This window comes from Anser anser, assembly GCF_964211835.1.
Source record: "Anser anser genome assembly, chromosome: Z".
NCBI classification, from domain to species: Eukaryota; Metazoa; Chordata; class Aves; order Anseriformes; family Anatidae; genus Anser; species Anser anser.
The window spans coordinates 48,452,507-48,473,670 of NC_139723.1; the positions used below are offsets into that span (position 1 = coordinate 48,452,507).

Below are 21,164 nucleotides of genomic sequence, written 5' to 3' on the forward strand. Positions count from 1 at the left end.
ACTTTTCACAATGTTTCTAATTTAATTCATAGGACTACTGAAATCCTAAAAAAAAAAAAAAAAGTTTTTACCTTTTCTTTCAAATATTATGAAGTATGCATTTTAGAGTCAAGAGAGATTGTGAAATTATACAGTATTGAGAAAATGAATCTCTTCATCCTTTGAAAATACTGAATTCCCAAAAAACCATGTGAGCAAGCACTAATGAAAAAAAAATAAAAAATGAAGACAACTCAAAATACAGTAAGAGTTAACTGAATAAATATTACATTCAGTATGAACTTCTAACATATTAATGTCCAAAATTTTCTAAGTTGTGGAAAATACACTTTAAACATAATTCAGAACAATCTAACCATCATATCACCCCCTTGCTGATATGTAAGGAAAAATCAGAACCAGAATCTGGAAAAGAAAATACGTGGCATACTACTCATGGTAGGACAGAAAAGTAGTACTTAAAACAGTATGAAGTACATGCACGCAGGAAAACTGTTAATATTTATTTTAGGCTTCAGAACCCAACCCCAACACTATCTTTACTTTGGGATTGATCCACCACTTGCAGTAAGACAGGACTAAAACAGTGTTTGAATGGACCTCTTTCCAGCCAATGAGCCAGAGTCCAACAGTACACTGGGTTTTGAGAATTTAAATTCTCAGTCCCTAATCTATTCTCAGACTTAAGCATTTACATCAAGTGCAGTAAGGGTCCCCTTCTTTCCAACTGCAAGAGAACATGCAGAATGCCATGGGACCATGACCATAGGGCATTTCCTTCACTCTGTCAGTCCTTCAGAATGTAGCAATGTACTGGGATCTGCCCCAGACCTAACTTTAAATGCAGCTATAGAGAACGTAACCAGCATTATCACCATATTCACCACAAAACAGAAGTTTTCTAAAGTTTGCAAGACACGAATTATACTGGCACTTGTCTAGCAGGAAACAAGTACACCATCTGTAGTACAACATGAAGCATTTATGTATGAGATTAAAAAGGTAATTTTCCAGCTGCTTTTAGATTGCAGACATTTGCATATAAAATTTACATGGATGATAAAGAAATGAGATTTCTTAAGAAAGATCAATCTGCTTATTTACAAAGAGTGTAGACTCAAATTAGAACAAATGATCACCCTGGAGTTAATGTTCCTCCATGATTGTTTACATTCTGTAATTCAATATTAATTACCTTCAGGAAGTTGTTGAACATTACACAACTATATGAGACTTTTAGAAGAAATTGACTTTTAAAATAAACTTAGAGACCTCAGTGGCTCTAAAGTAGCAAAATGCAATCCAAAGCCCTACTTACCCAAGAAAGAAAAAAAAAAAAAAAGAAAAAAAAAAGCAGGCAGCAGACCTGTATATTAAATGCTTCCAAGTAAGGTAAAAAATATATATATATATTTATATATATGTACATATATATATATATATTTCTCAGGCTCCTTGATTTAATCTTTTTAGCCAGAGGTCATCCTTTCAGCAGCCACGGGCTGTGAACAACAGGAATTCACTGTGAACACAGCGTACTAACTCAAACAGTTAGGTCTTCAGCATTTTTGGAAAAACCAAAACACTATTGTTGCCTTTTTGTGTGTTTTACAATGTTTATTATCTCAGCATTAAATATTCTAAAGGCTTACCTTTGTGCTATGGGCATACACAATGTGGGCACATTAATTTTCAGGGCTCTTCAGTTCACTTTGTAATTACTGGGTTTCACTATGTTGCACTCTGTGGCACTTCACAGGCATTACAAACACCCATTTTTTAACATTTTTTTCTTCATAACCCACTACTGAAGTACTAATTAACTCAAGATGCTCCACTACATGCTTTTTATACAGTTCTAACTAATCCTGCATCTCAAATCACAGATTCTAGAGAAAGAATTCAAAACACTGCTCAAGTGAGCATGTACCTCTTCCTCAACTGAGTTCCCACAAAATACTAATTTTGATATCCATTACAAGCTGAGACAAATTCTGTATTTTCTTCAGACTTAAGTTGCACCTCATGGGACCACATCATTTCTTCTGAAAAGTGAAAGAAAAAAAAGTGAATTCAAAAGGACGTGACTGCAGTCATGTAAACATGGATACATAATAGATTACACTTCTGACTGATTAGCACATAGTATCAGACGAAACTATTGTGAAGCTAACAAATTTAATAGGTCTGTCATTGACACCTAAATTGCCTGAGTTCAGTGGCAAAGTAAAAATTATGTTTTCCATTTACTAGAAATACTTTATTCAACCCAGCATTAATTATTTTCCTTCATTTGGGTGTTACAAGACATTTTTAAAGTTGGTTTTGAAAGGCATATGAAAAATACAGCAAAAATGTTTAGGTTGTCAAAATGAAGTGATTTTGTAATTTAAGAATATATATTTAATTTGACCTGAGCTTGTTAAGTATCAGCTTCCCTAGAAACTTTGTTTTTCCTTAGCCTATTGGAGCAGGGTGAAAAAAAAATAAAAAAATAAAAAAAAAAGATTGCCTGACATAATCATATGTCAAAAATTCAGCTGCAAATGTTACAGTTTTGTATGCTGCAGCATATAGAAATACATCAGTAATTACAAGATCATCTAAAAATTCATCCATTCAGGACATATTCTCATTTCCATAATATTCTGAACGAAATCAAAACAAAAATTAAATGCATCTTTGAGAAAGTAGAATTTTGTCTTCTGTTTTTCCTATAATTGAAAGTATTTATACTCTTGTGGCTCTTTCTTCTTCCTCATTTGAAATCTACAGGGGATTTCTGTAGGAATCTATAGGGTGTTCTCCTAAATAAAAATTCAGGGTGGGCTCGTATAGATAAATGGTGAGGATATCATTTATCTGGGTATCATTTAACTGAGTGGGATTATGCAAGCGACTGTCTGTATCTACATCAGAAAGAAAATCTAGCACAACACATTTACAGTATCATGATCAGATGCAGAGAAACAGCTGTCATTTCAGAAATCAAAAGGTTTTGGACTTCAGAGCAATCACTGCATTACACAACCAAAAAGACCAAAAAGAAAAACCCTAATAAATTCAGTGCCATCGACATATTTTCTTTTCAGCACAGACTAATATTTATCTCACTACACAAAAGAGACTTTGTCTGGTTATCAACATGTGACCCCAAATATCTAGTAAGTCAACATCTGACAGTGAAGTTACTCTTTTAAAGAAGAATCTGCCACACTACACTAGAATAAGCCAGCACAAAACGATTTTATTGGGAATAGACAGATAGATCTTATTCTTCATGAGATCTCACTGTTTCTTTTGCAGACAACAATTCCTCTGCCACAGAAAAGCATGTTAATATGGGTTGTATTTCTGCCACAGACATAAATGTCTACACTGAGTTACAGCAAGACTCTTAAGAAACTCCAGTAGGAATAAGAAAAATCTTCCAGGAGTAGGCTTTCCTTTTCCAGGCAGTTCATATGAAATTGGTGCACTAGCATTTTGCATTGAGATTCTAACAGATTTTGTAAAAATATTCTCAAAATACATCTTTTCTAATTCAGCATAGAAAAAGAAGACAGAGGGACAATATATTCAAGTACTGGAGAGAGATATACATGCATATACATTCTAAATTTCAAGTGCATTTCAGTGTTTCTGTTTTCACGACAGCATCAACTGAGTCAGAATTTCAAACCTCCCAAGATACTTCAGTAGGCATCTATGAAAGATTTTATCTGAAATATCATGGGAACTTATCTACATAGCTGGGCACTGGAACACGTTGCCCAGGGAAGTGGTGGCGTCACCATCCCTGGGGGTGTTTAAGGAAAGGCTGGACATGGTGCTTAGGAACATGGTTTAGTGGGTGACATTGGTAGTAGGATGATGGTTGGACCAGATGATCTTGGAGGTCTTTTTCCAACCCTAATGATTCTATGGTTCTATGACTGTGGAACTATTCTTTTTATTATGCTGTTTAGATATATCTAAACAGAAAAATAGACACAGATATTCAATGTTAAGTTTATCTGATACATGTTGAGATGGTCTGTGAGAGAGTAAGGGAAAAGGAGGAAAAAATAACAAAAAGGAAGAAAAAGCAAGATGGCTAAATGTTTGCACTTACAGACTTGTGGAGGTTGCTTCTCAGACAACAGTAGGGAAGTGGGTGGGTACAAATGTCAATCAAAGGCTCAGTATCAGGTATAAAACAGCATAAACAAGAGAGAACGAGGGTATTAGGAGACTTTGACTCAGCAGGAGGAGGCAGAGAAACAAAAGGTGGATATTTAATCATGCTTATTAACTCTGGATAGGATAACAGACCTGTGGGTGAGCCACAAGCACATACAGCTGGTGCACTTCTTATACGCCTACCCAGCAGCTGACAAGCCTGAAAGACTGGCAGAGTGGTCAGGATGGAGGCACCATAAAGCTGGACAAGGGGAGTAGGTAGTAGTAAGCAGCAGTGCTTTAAATGTTGATCACTCTGCAAGCTCCTTACTCCAAGAACAGTTAGGTATGCATTGGAGTAGCTGTGAAGGGAGTCAGAAGTATGTACAAAATGGAATATAAAGAAAAAGGCAACAAAATAAAAATGAGAGTTGAGAAGGACAAGGTGCTATTTGATAAAGAGCAGAAGGTAAATTACTCTAAATCCTATAAGCAAAGCCATTCAAATATAAAATCATTTGTTAGAATTTGAGATTCAACCCATATCCCTTTGTGTTCTGTGTGATGTGAGAATGTGTTCCCTATGATGTGAGAATATGGATACTTCAAATGTTCCTAGAGGTTCCCTTTATCCTTTTTTCCAGCCCTCCATCCACTGCAGAGCACAAAGCATATTGAAAGAAGGTATAAATAAATGGGTTGTGTTAACATCTTAGAAAGATACAAATACTTTTTCTGATATTAAATAAAAATAAAATATATACATCAAGTACCACTGTTTGGGAATTTCCATATTAATTCAGCTCTTTCCCATAAATACTCTATTCCAGTACCATGCCCAAGAGGGGACCTGGGAGAGCTGCTATCCAGAGAATTGCACAGTTTGATGCTGTGGAGTCTGTCAATCTCTATTTATAAAGGTTTCAGAGACATGTTTTTCATTCAATGATTTGTACCATTGAAAGCAACCAAACTTCATCTTCTGGTGCAGATCTGAATTAGTCTATGTTAACCTTTCCCTGTATTTTATGCGATAATTTTACCACCCACAACAGAAGTTTATATATTGTGTGTAGGTACAGACAGACACACAGATACACACAGTACATATCTACCTGAAAATTAGCTGCTTTAAAAAAAAAAAAAAAAAATCATCCTTTTACAGCCTCATTTTTCATGTCACATCAGGCAAAAAGTTCAGTTTAGCTTGAACCTCAAAATAAGTGTATATATCAGCATTTCTCTGTAAAACACAAGCTTCAGCAGGTGCTGGGACCTAAGTGACACTTGGTTGGTCAAGCTGACTCGTTGGCTGGTTAAGACCAGTTCCTACCCTATAGGACCTATAGTTCCCATGCCGCAGGTACTGTACATGGGACCTCCTGTTGGAATTTCATACATCTCAATTGCACTTGCTGTTGGGCTCAACAGCTGCGACCATGCTACAGAACAATTCAAGGAAAGCGCATAAATTGTTAGAAGGGACAAGTTATAGTTGCAATACTCTAGAGGTAACAACATGCTAGTGTGGTGCCAGCATGGTAGTTCAGGATTTCTGAGCTGGAACAAGAGGTGGTGGTGAAGTCAAGGAGGTACATTGGCTTATTACTGGAGAGAAGCCTGCAGCATAGACAGGCTCTCAGACATCTATTTTCTTGTAGATATATTCCCTGAGCTTCAGCCACTCTCTTCCCTCCTCCACCTAAAATTGTAGACAAATCTACCCAAGCCAGATTTCCACTATTAATAAATAAATAACTAAATCTAGAGGTAGCACTGGTAGAAACAGTTACTACCTGGCTATCTGAAGTATCCAAAATACTAAGAATTATTATGAACAAATAAACTGTACCCAGAAGGAAAAACTCCTATTTATCCCAGAAAGATGATATGAAAATTTAACTTCATTAAAATGCATTGATGACAAGTGAAGTGTGAGTCCAAAACCATCCAAATTATATCGTTCAGATTACATTACATTGTGCCTTGACTAGACGAACTCCCAGAACAGTTAGTCTCTAGTTAGTCTCTAGTTAGGACATTGTGTATTCAGATGAATAGACCAGAGCAGGAATCTTTAACAGAATATTTGACAAAAAACATCTGTTAAAATTTAACATGTGTTCATGTAATAAATAAATAAATAAATAATCTTATAAGCAAAACTCTGTTAGAGCTATCAAAGTTAATGCACACTTATATAAATAATGACTACTTCGAGTCACTGTAACACAGGCAAATATTAGCCAAAAGAATTTCATCTTTCTAGGCAAGCCAAAAGATGGCGTAAGCAAAACTAGCATGACACAAAATCAGACATTAACCCTTTTCTTATGTATATACAATACAAAAGCGGTATCTTTTCTGAAAAGAAGGTATCTTTTCAACTAGAAATTGAATACATGCACACATACATACACACACAAAAACGTTTGTACCTTGTCAACTTTTTTTGCATGACAGCTTCTCCAAGCTGTTTTTAAACAGGGTTGCTTGTATTTTAAAAACAATCCTGTCCATCCTTATATCAAATGATTTGATTTCACTTTCTTTTTTTGGTGAATTCAGACACATATTCTAAAATGCTGTTAAGATTCAGGCTGTTGTTTTTTCTCTTAACAAGCAGGAGCTGCTCAAGTGAGCCTGTACACAAGACACAATTTTAGGCAGCCTGAGCTTCTTCAAATTATTTAGTAAACAGCTCATGAAGTCACAGAGGTTTGAAGACATTGGCCACCTTATCCAAATTTGTGTTCAGAGCCAGGCCAACTTTAAGGCTAGGTTACTCTGGTACTTGCACAGTCAAGTCACTATTTCTTCCTAGAAAGCCAGTGAATTACTGAGGAAGCCATGTTTACTTCCTTTACTTTCTCCCCACTACAAAAGTTAGGAAAGGCAAAGAGACACAGTGAAACAGCCAATACTTGTTTAAAACCCTAAGCAGCATTTCTAGGAGAAATACAGCTGTCTGGGAAAGGAGAGGCAGAGGTGCTTCTGACCCAACAGTGTTCTCAGTGACACGTGCCAAATCAGAACACCTTCCAGAAGAAATGTATGAGATCACTGAAGACACTACTGCAGTAACTATGACCATCACTCTCATGCTTGTTTTCTGCAGTTTTGTGTTTTCTTTGTGAAGCCACACTTCCTCCTTTTCCTGCAGAGGCCTTTAATTCCCCTGACTTGCCACAATCATTTCCTGTTCATACTGATTCATTATGACACACGCCAAGAGACATAAAGTCCCCATGCACTACATCCTGCATCACCATTCCCACTGTATCAGCAGCATTCAGAAAACTGACAAGCACTTCAAGATACTCAGTCACTAAAAGTCTTAAACTATTGACTACTTCATTATGGAAACATGCTTTTAGCATCACTAAGCACATACCACCTCACAGGACCATCAGTCTCAGCTACATTTATATGTGCTTACAGGTTATAAACTGTTCTTGCAAGACAACTGTATGCTTGAGATTAAAACTCAACTCCCTGTTATAAGAAGAATGAGCAAATGGTGCAATATAAGTTTCTGATTCTATATGTTTTTACCATAAGACATCACCCAGAAGAAATCTAAGCTTTGAGCTTTTTTTGTTTGTTATTGGTTATGTTTTAATCTCTGACAAGAAAAATAATACGGTGACTAAAACATTACCAAAATTCCTTCTTAGCTCTTGTGTTCCTTGCAATTCCTAAGCAGAAAATAAATGTATACTACAACAGTATATTCAGGATGCACGTTGTCAGCAACTACTGCTACTATTTCATCACAGTTCAACACAAATAGTTTTGCTGTCTTAATTTGTACATTAAATTGGTTATTTTTGCTCATTTTCATTTTTAATATGCTTTTTGCTTTTAAATTAAATAATCTATCTGTTATTACTGCAACAAGTACCCAACATTTTCTGTATTGTATAAAACACCAGTGGACTATTCAATTAAAACCATTTTACAGGTCTGAATCATTTTAAGCTTAGAATTTAAAAACAGTATTTATGTTTTAAAAATGCCTCATGCTTGACTCACAGAGAAGTTACAGAAATAGCCAGTGGTGTCACATTTCATTTGAGAAATCTTTCAGGGAAAATGAATAAATAAATAAATAAATAAATAAATATTATACCTTTATACCTTTATATTTTAAATATTATATATTTAAAAGGTAGTGTAGGACATTATTAAACTCTGGAAAAGAACTTTGATTTTGAAGTTTAAATTTTACTGAAATACAAGCTCTAGTTCACATAAACTTAATATAATTCCTTAATAACATATATTATTTATGAAAATATTTTCAGAAATTGTACTACAGAAATGCAAGTTCATATCTTTCTTCACTAAAAAAGTAATTCTATCAACTCTAGTTGCAAGGTGGAAAAATCAAAAAACAGTTCTAAGCCATTTTTAATCACATTTTAGTATGTTGCAAACAGTAGTTTTTAGAATACAATTGTATATTATTACAGGCTCAGTTCTCACCTTCTGGAGCTCTGTCGTGGTGATAAAGAAATGAAGAAATGCAGAGACTAAGCTGCAAAAAGCATTTATTTGCCTTTTTTTTTTTTTTCCTTTGGAAAACACAGGTTTTAAGGTATAGATGTTACAGGCACTGAATGACAAGGTTCAGTAAAGTTAGAAATTGTTCTCACTCTCCTGAGCAAACACATGAATTGCTCTGCTGGCTGAACTATGCTGTTTCTGAGACAGCTGAAATAGCAGGGCATATTATAGATTTCATTTGGTGTTTTTTTTTTTTTTTTCCCCAGATTTCTTCTGGGCAATATGGGTTCTGATGAAATAAAATTGCCTTTTTTTTTTTTTTTAAGGAGATCTACCTCCCTCATTGAGCTAATTATTTTATTCTTCTTTCAGAAGCTTTTTTTTTTTTTTTTAAATATAAAAGTATATGTCTAACATAAAGAAGGAATGTTTATCTCCCAGTGCCAGGTGGAGGTAGAACAAACCTTTGGCTGTGTTTCTTGGTAAAAATTTTGTCAATGACTTTCAGAGTAGACACAAAAATGTGACCTTCATCTGGTTAAAACAGATGACCAGAAGAAAACATTAAACACTACTTTTTCACTATATAAAACCTTAGTTTGCCCACTTCTTGAGTATTGCGTTCTTTGAAACTCAGCAAAAATAATACTAGAGTCAAAAGATGTCCAGAAAATGGTAAGAGAGACAAAAAGACAAAGGGGACAGAACTGCTGCCCTAGTAGGATACATTAAACAGGAAAATACTATTCTTTTAGAAAAGAGAAAGCTGAGGAGAGCACGGATTGAGGATTACAAAATCCTGATAGCTGTGGATGCAAATGATCCATTTGTTGACACCAGTGTGTATGGCTGTGCTTGTGTGTTGTCTCTCAACAGCATTGCCTGCTGCCACTGGCAGGGACTGAGGCAGGTGCACAACTGATCAGTCAAGGTATCAGTCACTCAGATTTTCAGCAAAGGTAAAAACTCACAAAAAAAAAAACAAATGAGTACAAGATTTCATTTTTCCTACGTGTATTCTAGTTGTGAGTGTGTGAAAGTGTGCATTTGTATGCTCTCATAAAAACAAATAAAATTGAGATACCCAAATAAGAAAAGCATCTACTAAAAACGGCTGGGGGGAAGCTTATGTTCAGCTATCTATCAGGAATAACTAATCAATAACTGAGTATAGAAAACAAAGAAAGCCAAGGATCTTCCCAAGTGGCCAATTATAGCCCATTTTACCTATCTTTTGTTACATAAAAACCCATTATATGATAAGGGGATAAAATACACATATTAGTCCTCAGTGTTTAGATTCTGTTTCTACCCAAGACTGTTCTTATTGAAATAGTTTCATTTCCTGAAGAAATTATGAGAAGAAATGGAAAAGGGAATTAAATTCCCATGACTTTGAAATACAGCTTCATTGGTACAGCTCCCTTTCCCCTTTTCACCTTGAACAGGTGAACAGTTTAACGAGCTTTTTTTTTTTTTCTTCCGGCAATAACAAATTATTAAATTAATAACAAATTGTTAAATTAAATTATGATTCTTTCATCTACAAAGTTTAATTAAGCATGTAAAATCTCATCCATCAAAACGTATAATTTCAGCACTTGTTTTTCTTTTCTTTTTTTTTTTGGGGGGTAGCATTACTTAGTTTTGACAGGTTTCACATAAAAAGAGAGAAATATCAGCTGTTTACCACTGCCAAGTGGAGTTGAAGGACAATGACAGGTTGCAGGAGGAAGCACCCTGAAGTCTGAGACAGTCAGGATGCACTAGAGCTATCCAGTTGATTAAGCAAGGTCTGATATACCCCAGCCTTACTCTATGTATATGAAGACAGGAAATGTCCATCAAGTTTGGGATGCTGCAAAGTCCCTTCTGAGAACAGCACTGTCTCCACAAATTCTGACTGTCCTGGCAAACACATGTTATATAGCAGAAGGAAAAAACAGATCAACTACTTCAGAAGGCCTTCACAACATTTTTTAGAATGAGATCATTAAGAGTCTAGTCTGCCTAATCTGCAGATTAGATGTATCCTTTGTTTACATATATCCATCAGGAGGGCACTACAGTCAATGTAAACTCATTCCATTGGATAAAAAAAGCACTTTTCTTTGCAAAGGAATGGCACAGGTGTTAAAGGAAGCTAGAGATCATGTCAACTGACTCAGTTTTCATGACGCACATTTTTGTCATCTATACTGAAATTCAGACACCTGATTAATCTGTGGAAAGAGTGTCATTCTGTCACTGGAAGGGGTCGCAAACACCCTATCTCTGACCGAAAGCCTCTGAAAAAGTATCCATACTTTTCCATCCACAATTATCCATCTAGCTCAGTATGCTGCTGCCAGCATTGGCCTTTAGAACCACAAGTCAGTTGTTACTGAGTTTCAGATCACTATAATTTACAGGATTTTATGTGATTGCCGTTCCCTCATCCCATCTTATATTTTCATACAAAATATGTTGTTTTACTCCATACAAAATTACAATGCTTACTTTCATTTCAGTAACTTCAAATTTCATTAACAAGTTCCTTCAAGGAAAATCTTCCTAATTCTAATGATTCCCATTTACTTAGGGTATCTTAACCCATGTACCACGTGACACCCTTGTATATCCTTTAGCAATTAATCAGATAGTGTCTGGTCAATAGTCTTTAAACAGAATATGAATTTCTTGGGTTTTTACACATAAGAAATTATATAGTTATTCGACATAAAACTATCTAAAATTGGCTGTCAACAACATGGCTTTCGCATGGAAGAGATGTCAAGATCATACACTCCTCCATTTTGCCACCTAAGACTCACAACCAAAACCTTTATCACAGAGCAAATGATGTTTAAGTTTTCAGCTATAGAAAAAGAAATAGGAAACAAACAAACAATGTACTGGGTTTTGTTTTCTTGTCTAATTTTTCCTTTCTACTAGTAAACAGCTAACATAACAATCTGTAAACAGGAAACTTTTGATACGTTAATAGAAAATTCATGGCTGTGACTAGATTGCAAGAAATCATCGAGACTTTATTTTTTAAGTTAAAGCAAGATTTAAATGGAAATGGAAATGTAATGAGATAGTCTATTCTACCCTTGGAATCTTGGTAGCAAGAGAAGGTTTACAGGGAGACAAACTATGTATTTGAAGAGTTTTTATGAAGTTGGAAGGAAAGACAACCTTTCAGACAAGAAATATAAACATTTTCCCTCTCAAAGTAAAGACACACCCTCAAACACATAGTAACTTATCTTCGCTAAGTTACTATGCCTGCTAATGAAACAGCTTCTGTTTCTTACCACAAGGATATCACCTACAAAACCTGTTTCAATGGGAAAAAAAAAGCTCTCCTTTACACTATATTATTGACTGGTCATCACAAAGCTCACCAGCGAAACCCATAACACCACAAAAATGCTCTGGTAATGTGGCCTCACAGAATCACAGGATGGCTGAGGTTGGAAGAGATCTTTACAACCTCCAGTTGGTCCAATCTCCAATTTGTCATGCAGGTTCTCCTAAAGCCCAGGACTATGTCCAGACTGAAGAACCTCTCTGGCACCTCTGGCAGTGCTCCTCACACTAAAGAAGTGCATCCTGATGTTCAGACAGAACCTCCAGTGTTTTGGTTTGTGCCCAGTTCCTCCTGTCCTATCACTGGGCACCACTTAAATAGAGCCTGGTTGCATTCTCTTTGCACTGTCTCTTCAGGTATTTATAGACATTGGTGAGGTCCACCCACCTATCACAAGATCTGATTTCTATAAGCCGAACATTCCCAGCTCTCTCAATCTTTCCTTCCAAGTCAAACAGCTGGCATGTACAATTCCCCAAATAAATTTACTTGGATATGTTTCATATGATTCTCAGAATACATTTTTGAATACATGTAATAATATCCAAATTATGAATCCAAGTGAAGGAAGCCAAACTGCTTTTACTTGACATTCAGAACGAAATTAGGTATCAATAAGAGGATGAGAACCCCCAATTCTGTTGGACAACTTATACACAGACAACTTATTCCACCTATGATCTCTCAGTCCTACAAACTACCTTCAGAAAATGCACCTGTAAACCAAAATTCTGTTGGGAAGAGCTGAACTAAGACAATTGCACTCAATACTGAGCATCGCAGTAGTAGTAGTAGTTATACTACTTTCATACAAAGCTATATTTTTCTTATTGTTGGCTCAATGCTATTTAGGTCAAATGCCTTGATACCTGTCTCACAGGGATAACAGGCTTTATCAGCTTTTCTCTTGATAATATTTTTTGCCTTCCCAGCCTCCCAAAAATTATAAGTTTTTTGATTTTTTTTCAAAATTTCTAAGTTATTAGCACAATCACTCCTATAGTCTACAACAAGTCATTAGTTTTATTGTTATTATTATTATTTAGCTACTTCAATTATTCTTAGCTACTAATTACTATTTATTATTTAGCAACTTCAATTTCAAACTTGAAAATGGGCAATTATGCCAGGAACCGATGCTACTTCCACATGTCCTTTACATATTCATGTGCCTATGATATAAACTCTTCTTCCAGTAAACACTGAATAGGTCCTTAGATCACTACAGATTCTGCAGGATCACTGCATATTTATGTTACAGAGTAGTTCATCAGTTCATTCAGCATGCATTCCCTAAAATGTTTCAAATGTTATAATAAAAAATAATAATAAATAATAATAATAATAAAAACCTAGAATATTTCTCTCATTAATTGCAAATGGATGCAAACACATCTTGGTTTCCTATGCATTCATAGCTGTAATTTCCAGAAGTTATCCAGAATACTTAGGAATACTAAATACCCTTCTCAGGGGTTTGAAATGTATGTCTGGCATATGTTATGCTTATCCAAATTTCTGGTTTTAGTTCCTTTCCTTCTGTGATGCAGGGCTGTTTTAAGAATGTACTAAATCAAAAGTACAGGTTCATCAAAAGCAGTTTATTTCAGAAGTAATAACTACCAAAAGGATAATTATCTTTCAGTTTTTAAATGTTATACAACTTTTTTATGCAACTAAGACAGACTATACATTTCAGAAACATATCAAAGTGATGGCAGCAACATGAGTAATTTTTATGAAATAGAATCAGTGGATTCTTACTGGATGCTTGTAATTGCAGTAAAATTAAAGACATCATCTGACAGATAAACAAGTAACAGAATTGAGATATTACATATAAACTGATTAAAAATTTGGATATGCAGAAATATAATGTCTGTAGAATTGTTGCATAATATGTATTTAGCCAATATTCACAATCTTGCCTTCTAAATAGTCTTAATCAGTACTTTGAATTTGCTACTGCAATCCACTACATCTTCATAAAACTTCAGCTGAAGGACAAAAATTTCTTAAACATACATGAAAGTGTAAACTTTCTTATAACTTTGGGATGATAGTCATACATTGCTAGACCAGACTGTACTCACAATCATCTCCACCAACCTCCTGCACAAGTGGTTGGGTTGTTCAGTGAAGGGCCCCCTCCGCTCTGAGGTATGCTGGTATGCTACGTGGGTGAGAATGGGAAAGGTGCTCCTTCACAGTAACAGAGGCCTCTTTGGCACTCTCAAAATTCAGACAGTTTGCATTAATTGGAGACGGATGTTTGCACTGATATATTAGAAAGATTACTTTAACATTGGTAGTATTTAGAGTGTGAACAATTCAAGTGGCAGAAGAGTTAAGTCTCTCTTTTATTTTTTGCAGTAGAATATTATATGACTCACCAATTAATGTTAATTATTGCTCCTAAAGAGCTAAGAATAGACACTGCTCCTGCTTTTAAGGAGGGGAAGTAACAAGAACATCAGCCAAGGAATGACATTTAAACAGTAGGTTAAATGCATCTATGCATAAGAAAATACTTCCTAACATATATCCTATGCTAGAGATGACAAAAAAAGTTCAAAGAAATGATCATTTGCTCTGATCCACATCTCACATTTTGCTTTCAAAAAGCTCATAAGTTAATGGACATATTATTAAACTAAGAATAAGCACATCACCGGAATGTGTTTATTAAATTTTAGGTTAGCACTGATTTCATCAAAGGCATTGATAAGCAGCATAAACAAACAAATAACTAAATAAATAAATAAATATCTTGATTGCAATTTATTTGCTTCTATTTTAGGGATAAAATATAAAACCCTGAAGTGCCTTTTTCATCTACTGGAAGAAATTACTTTTTTCTAACTGAAAATTTGAATTGCACTTAGTCCCCCTTTCTAGTAAGTAGATGGCCCATTCTCAGCTGTGCTGTATCTTTGCTACAACATTGCTGAAAATAGGTGTTTTCCTTTCTGTGCATTTAGATCTCAAAAAAAAAAAAAAAAAGTCATGTTTCCTTCCTATACACCCACAATTGCCCTGAGTCTTTTTTTCTTTTATTGTTATTTTGCATATTGGGGACTATTGAAGAGCAAATGACTAAAAGCTAATCAATAGAAAGTCTTGTTTACGTTACTTTCATTGAGACATGGCAACTTGTGTGAAACAGGAATAAAAACTACTGAAATTTTTCAAGTTATTAAAAAGATATTTTCCTCCCACTTGTTTCAAGTTGGAAATATTTGTTGTATCAGTACTTTCAACTGAAATGATATCTCCGGCAATAGTTAAGATTGATCATAGAATTGAAATACACTGAAGGTAAAGAATGGCATTAAAAAATTAATTTGTAATTTGAAATGATATTGTGTAATCCGTGAGAAGTAAATAACTCCCATATGTCATCTTTGAAATATTAAATTTAAATTTCCTTCTTTTTACATAAATCCCACTTGATCTTAACTTTTCTGAGTATGGTCCACCATCTGCAGGAGTTGTTAAGGTACTTTATGGACCTAAGCCAACCCAAAACAGCATCTAGATTGTCTCTTGGTCTTGAATCCTATCAATCATATCCAAAATGATGCTTTGATGCAAGAATCTGAGCTCCAGCCTCAGTCAGAGCAGGTATTTCACTTCCTGTGAGACAGTTCTTAACTTCATTTAATTTTCCAAAGATGCAGGAAATCAATTTAAAAGCCCCATCCTCAGTATTGTCTGTTTTTGTCAGGCCTAAATATCTTCCCTATAGCTGGGGAATCTAATCTAAGAATTTCTAAATACAGTATTCATATTAAAACCTCTACTCCTACATGCTCCAAAATGCAAAAATTTGAAAGTGAAATCAGGAAAACTGGAAACAAAATTAATTCATTTTGAATTTTCTGATTCAGAGGGACAGTATCACTGCTGGACAGTTATAATAGCTCCAGTGGATGGATTAATCATTTGATTTTAAAATACAAGCTCAAGTATTTATAACCAGGATGTTATAATAAGAAAGTGTTTTGGCCTATAAAAGCATGATGCAGAAAAGTGTTGCCAGCAGGTCAAGGGAGGTGAACCTCCCCCCACTACTCATCCCTGATGAGGCCACACCTGAAGTATTGTGTCCAGGTCTGGTCTCCCCAGCACAAGAGGGACATGGAGCTACTCGAGCGAGTCCAGAGGAGGCTGCAAAGATGATCAGGGGACTGGAGCACAACTGGGGTACGAGGACAGGCTGAGAGAGCTGGGCCTGTTTAGCCTGGAAAAGAGAAGACTGAGGGGAGACCTCATCATTCTGTATAAATACCTGAGGGGAGGGTGTCGAGAGGATAGAGCCAGACTCTTTTCAGTTGGGCCCAGTGACAGGATGAGAGGCAGTGGGCACAAACTGAAGCACAGGAAGTTCCAGCTGTATATGAGGGGGCACTTCTTTACTGTGAGGGTGACAGAGCACTGGCACAGGTTGTCAAGAGAGGTTGCCGAATCTCTTTCTCTGGAGATATTCAAAACCCTCATGAATACCATCCTGCGCAATGTGCTTTAGGTGGTCTTGCTTGACAGAGGGGTTAGACTAGACAATCTTCAGAGGTCCCTTCCAACCTCACCCATTCTGTGATTCTGTGATTTTAAATGCACTAATCCTAAATTGTAATACGTGCTTGATAGCAGCCTTGCTAACTTAGAGATTGTCACTGTAGCACTTCCATTTTTCAGTGCCTCATGTCCCTGCATAATTCATTACAAACTATAAAATGGATTTAATTAAACTGTAGGTGCTTGGTGCCAGATTTCTCTCTTACGTGCGGGCACTGCCAAGCACGTATTTATTTTTAAAACCCCAGAACACCAAATATTGTACAAATACTAGAGGGCTAGTTTGTCCTTCCCCACAGAACATATGGTCAGAGAAAATCTGAGAAATGGTAAAATAAAAGACACACATTAAGTAAATATATAAAAATAGGAATTGATCTGTCTATGTATTTATAAAGATCCAGATGGAGAAAAGACTATAGTTGTGTCTGAAAGCTTGAATACTATCCTTCTAAACTAACTTGGGAAGAAGATTTAACATAGTGTGGTCTTTGACAGAGGCAGAGAAACATTTGTGCTAAAAACAAGAGCAGCTTGTCAAATCCTCATGAATGATGCGAGAAGGCCTGCACAAGGTTGATAAAAAGTAAGTAGGTGAGATAGTATTCATGCAGGATGTTAAAACTGTTTCATTAGATTAAAAAGGAGAGGTGATAAATACTGTCAGATCAAACTATCTGGAGTTATACTAATGAGTTGTACTACATTTGAACAGAAAAACGGGAATAATATGCAGAAAGAGGCAGAAGGTGTGAAGATAATGAAAGACAGAAAATGAACTGCTGAAAGCAGCAAATAGGCCAAAAAGTGGCAATATTTCTGATGAAAAGAGCAGGATCTGTGTATGTGATAAATTTCTCATGTTACAGACCTGAGAAACAAACTGATGACATCATGAAGCCTCCCCAGACAGATTGCCACAATAAAGAATTAACCCATAACTTTAATCTAGGCAGACTGCATTAGGGCATATAAATAGAAGGAACAGTTTTGACTGATAAACATTATGAACAATTTCCCGGTTACAAGTATTCTAAAATAGCAACCCAAATACTGCTGAGGGATGAGAGCTGAAATTACTACATTTACAATTAAACAGAACATATATTTTCAGGAGAATGTGATGTTCTTCTCTGAAGAAGCTAATAACAAAAGAACAAAAAATGCTTAATCAATTTAAACACGCGGGAAAGCAAATGCTTTTAATAAATTGATTTATATGTATCTATATTTTTATATGATCTCACTCTATTACTGTACAACATAAGCACTATCGAGCATAAAAATGCATCAGTATAGTCTGACTATAAAATTACTGACTTCTTTTAAAGGAAAAACGTCAGAGAACAATAGGAACAATTACCTGGTATGGCTGCACAAAGTCACTCTTCCCTGTATATATGTTTATCAACAGATAATTAAACAACCTGTTTTGTCATATGACATGAAAATACCTTGCATACAAAGCATTAGTAGAAGTTGGCAAAGCAACCACTAAGTAATTTTTTCTTATTTTCTTCATACACTATTGAGCTTTCAGTAGTTTTCAGTTATGCTATACTCATGTCATCATGTAGGATTATACTCCGGTATTGCTATAATCTGACACAAATTGATTACACAGTCATTACTATCTCAACACAAGTCAACGTTACACTCAGTGGGTACTTTAGTGTCCCATCCCTCCCTCAAAAAAACGTAGGAAAAAAAGACTTTTCATCTCCTGTTCAAATTTCAAAAAGGATATACTGTATTCAACCATCTCAGTGTACCCAGTGGAGGTTGAACACATTCAGCACTTCCAAGGAGGGTATCATCCATTCATATTCCTGAGCCTGTATGTGCTTTGTGTCACTTATAAACGGTTTTCCATAAGGGCTTCATGCTGCAATATGCGTATACACACACATACATACATATATAGACACTCTCATGTCTTAGTGAAGTCAACATTAAGCAAACATCAGGATGCACTCAGCAGTTTATAAGACTGGGTCATTTTTCTGCACTAATGATGTGTTTCTTCTGCAAAGTGAAAAAATTTGTATTTTAAAAGTGACCTCAACTATCCTGGTTTTCTCCTGAGAATATTAAACTATAGCTGAGGGTTGGTTGAGGAATTTTTATTTTTATTTTTAATTTTGCTAAACCATAGCAGAACACAGAATCACAGAATGGCCAAGGTTGGAAGGGACCTCTGAAGATCACCTAGTCCAACCCTGCTGTCAAGCAGGATCACTTAGAGAACATTGTGCAGGGTGGCAGCCAGGCGGGTTTTGAATATCTCCAGAGAAGGAGACTCCACAACCTCTCTGCAAATAGCATAGATGACAACTTGAACTTCTCTTCACCGTAATCAACATACCAGTATTAAATTTTATTTTCTCCTTCTCCATGTCTCAAATTGTAAGTCAAATTATTTCTTTTTTCCACGGGGAGTGTTTTTACACAACACCTTACGTCATTTCTAGGTGATAGCATAATATAATATTTCAGGAATAACAATGTGACATCTGAAATAAAAGATTACCTTTCAAAATGTGACAAATAATTAAAATCCCTGTTTAAATTAAGTAATAATAGATTCATTTAACTTTCATTTGTATCTCAGTGGTCTACACTACAGGAGATGCTGAGTCACCAAGTCATGCATAGTCTAAGCTGTGCTACAGGGAGTTTTTATGCTTTTATTGGCAATGTTGGGGGAGAGGGGGGTGGGGGGGCTGGGATGTTAGACCTATACCACTCTATGCAACCCTTTATATATGCTTAAAAGCAGATTAAGAACAGGGTGGCCGAGGCACCCTTCCAAAGGAAGGCAAAAAATATATACTATTGTGTGTAGAAAGGATATTAGCAACAAAGATCGTCATATTACAAGTCAGACATTATTGTATTACAAAGTGAAAGTAATCGTGGGATCCCTGCTGCAACTCATGGAAGATACTCTGGACTATATTTAAGTAGTTTCCTGGTACTCAACATACCACACCAACAATGAAGGGCAGACAGAAAAAGACACCTGGTTCTGACTGCTAGATGCTAATCTGGAAAAAGAAAATGAGAAGAAACAAAAAAAAGACAAGAAAATAAAAAAAGAATAACACACACACGAGCATTTAGGAAGCTACGCTCTCTAGACAAGAAATGCATCCACCTATTATTTTGCTTCAGTATTAATTAGTGCATATATTTGTGTGCAGTACTTGCAAAATAAATCTTTTCTGACAATTACCATGTTCTGCAGTTGCATTGTCTCCAGCTGTTCTGTACTACCTTTATCAGCAAAGTAAAGCAAGACTATGTCTACCAGCCAAGCACTAAGATCTGTTATTTAAATTTATATTATATTAAATTAAATTTCTCACTCATTAAACTCATTAAACCAAAACAAACAAACTAACAAACAAACAAGAAAAACTCCTTTAAGCCTGAAATAGGACTATAAAATTGTAAGACTATAAAACTGCTATTATTCCACCTTGATTCAAGTAATTCAATACATTAATTAAAATACATGACTCTTCCCCTCTTCCCCCTCTGTTTTTTAAGCAAGTATCAAGGCATGAATTACATGACCCTGGTAATAAAAGTTCATGACTATGTTATAAAGCTCCTAAATGACCTTCTTCTCACCTATCAAAGAAATGAGAAAATAGCAGGAAAAGAAATAATTTGCAGCATCTGATCTGGATGTCAATTTTTTAAAGGAAAATGTGACGTGACTTCACTTGAACAAATGAGCAATAGTACAGAGGCTGTCCAACAGCAGTGAAAAAAGAAAATCACGATTTATGAGTTAGAAAATCTGATTAAAATCTTGCAGAGCAAATGGGGTCTTGATCCCACACAGCTTCCACTTAGCTTCTCATGGCTAGGCAGCCATGGCCTGGCACCACAGTACTGATACAGGGTCAGAGAAAAAATTAAAATCCCCAGACATTTTGTGTAGAAAGTTAGATAACAAAAAAATAATTTATGTTTGTGAAAAAACGATGAATGCTTCTAACTATCTGGAATCAAGGCTGCCAGAAACTGAAAACCAGAACTGGAAAAGCACCCATTAATATTCCAAATAGTGTGATAGAGTGATATTAAACTGAAAAAATATCTTTGCTATCACCTCCATATTTCATAGCAAATAGATTTTTTATTTGTTTGAAACTTACTGAATGGCATTAAATAAAAATAAATAAATAAATAAATAAAAGACATTGTTTTTTAGTTGACTTCTAAGCACTCCAGAGTATCACTGCCACCTCCAGAAGATGGCACCAGCCACCTTTACTGTATTGTGGAATAACACATTTGCCACTTTCATGCTTTCTCCACTCTAATTAATGCACAAAAAACCTGTCCATTGTCTTGATAGATTCATCTGTTTAGTTTTCGGAGATAATTCTGTAGGCTGCAAATGGTTTTCTCAATTTACTTCCACATTGTAATGATTTACATGTTCTGCAGCATTCCACTTATTTTATTAAAATGTACAACATCTTCATTGACTCTGTAATTTTGTCTTGCTGTAATGCCTATATAAAGCAGACATATCCTAAAGGTA

At 35.5% G+C, this 21,164-nt stretch overlaps 1 protein-coding gene and 1 long non-coding RNA gene across 2 annotated transcripts in view; both read right to left on the bottom strand.

The window, feature by feature from the left end:
* LOC310890230 overlaps positions 1–19,247 on the bottom strand; it is a 38,733-nt gene extending 19,486 nt beyond the window's left edge. Inside the window, exon 1 of the long non-coding RNA XR_014577119.1 lies at positions 72–19,247. This is a non-coding gene — a long non-coding RNA (uncharacterized lncRNA). The remainder of the gene's footprint in view (positions 1–71) is intronic.
* The window catches only part of TRPM3 (transient receptor potential cation channel subfamily M member 3), a 436,512-nt gene that overhangs the window by 383,099 nt on the left and 32,249 nt on the right, over positions 1–21,164 (bottom strand). The window lies entirely within an intron of this gene.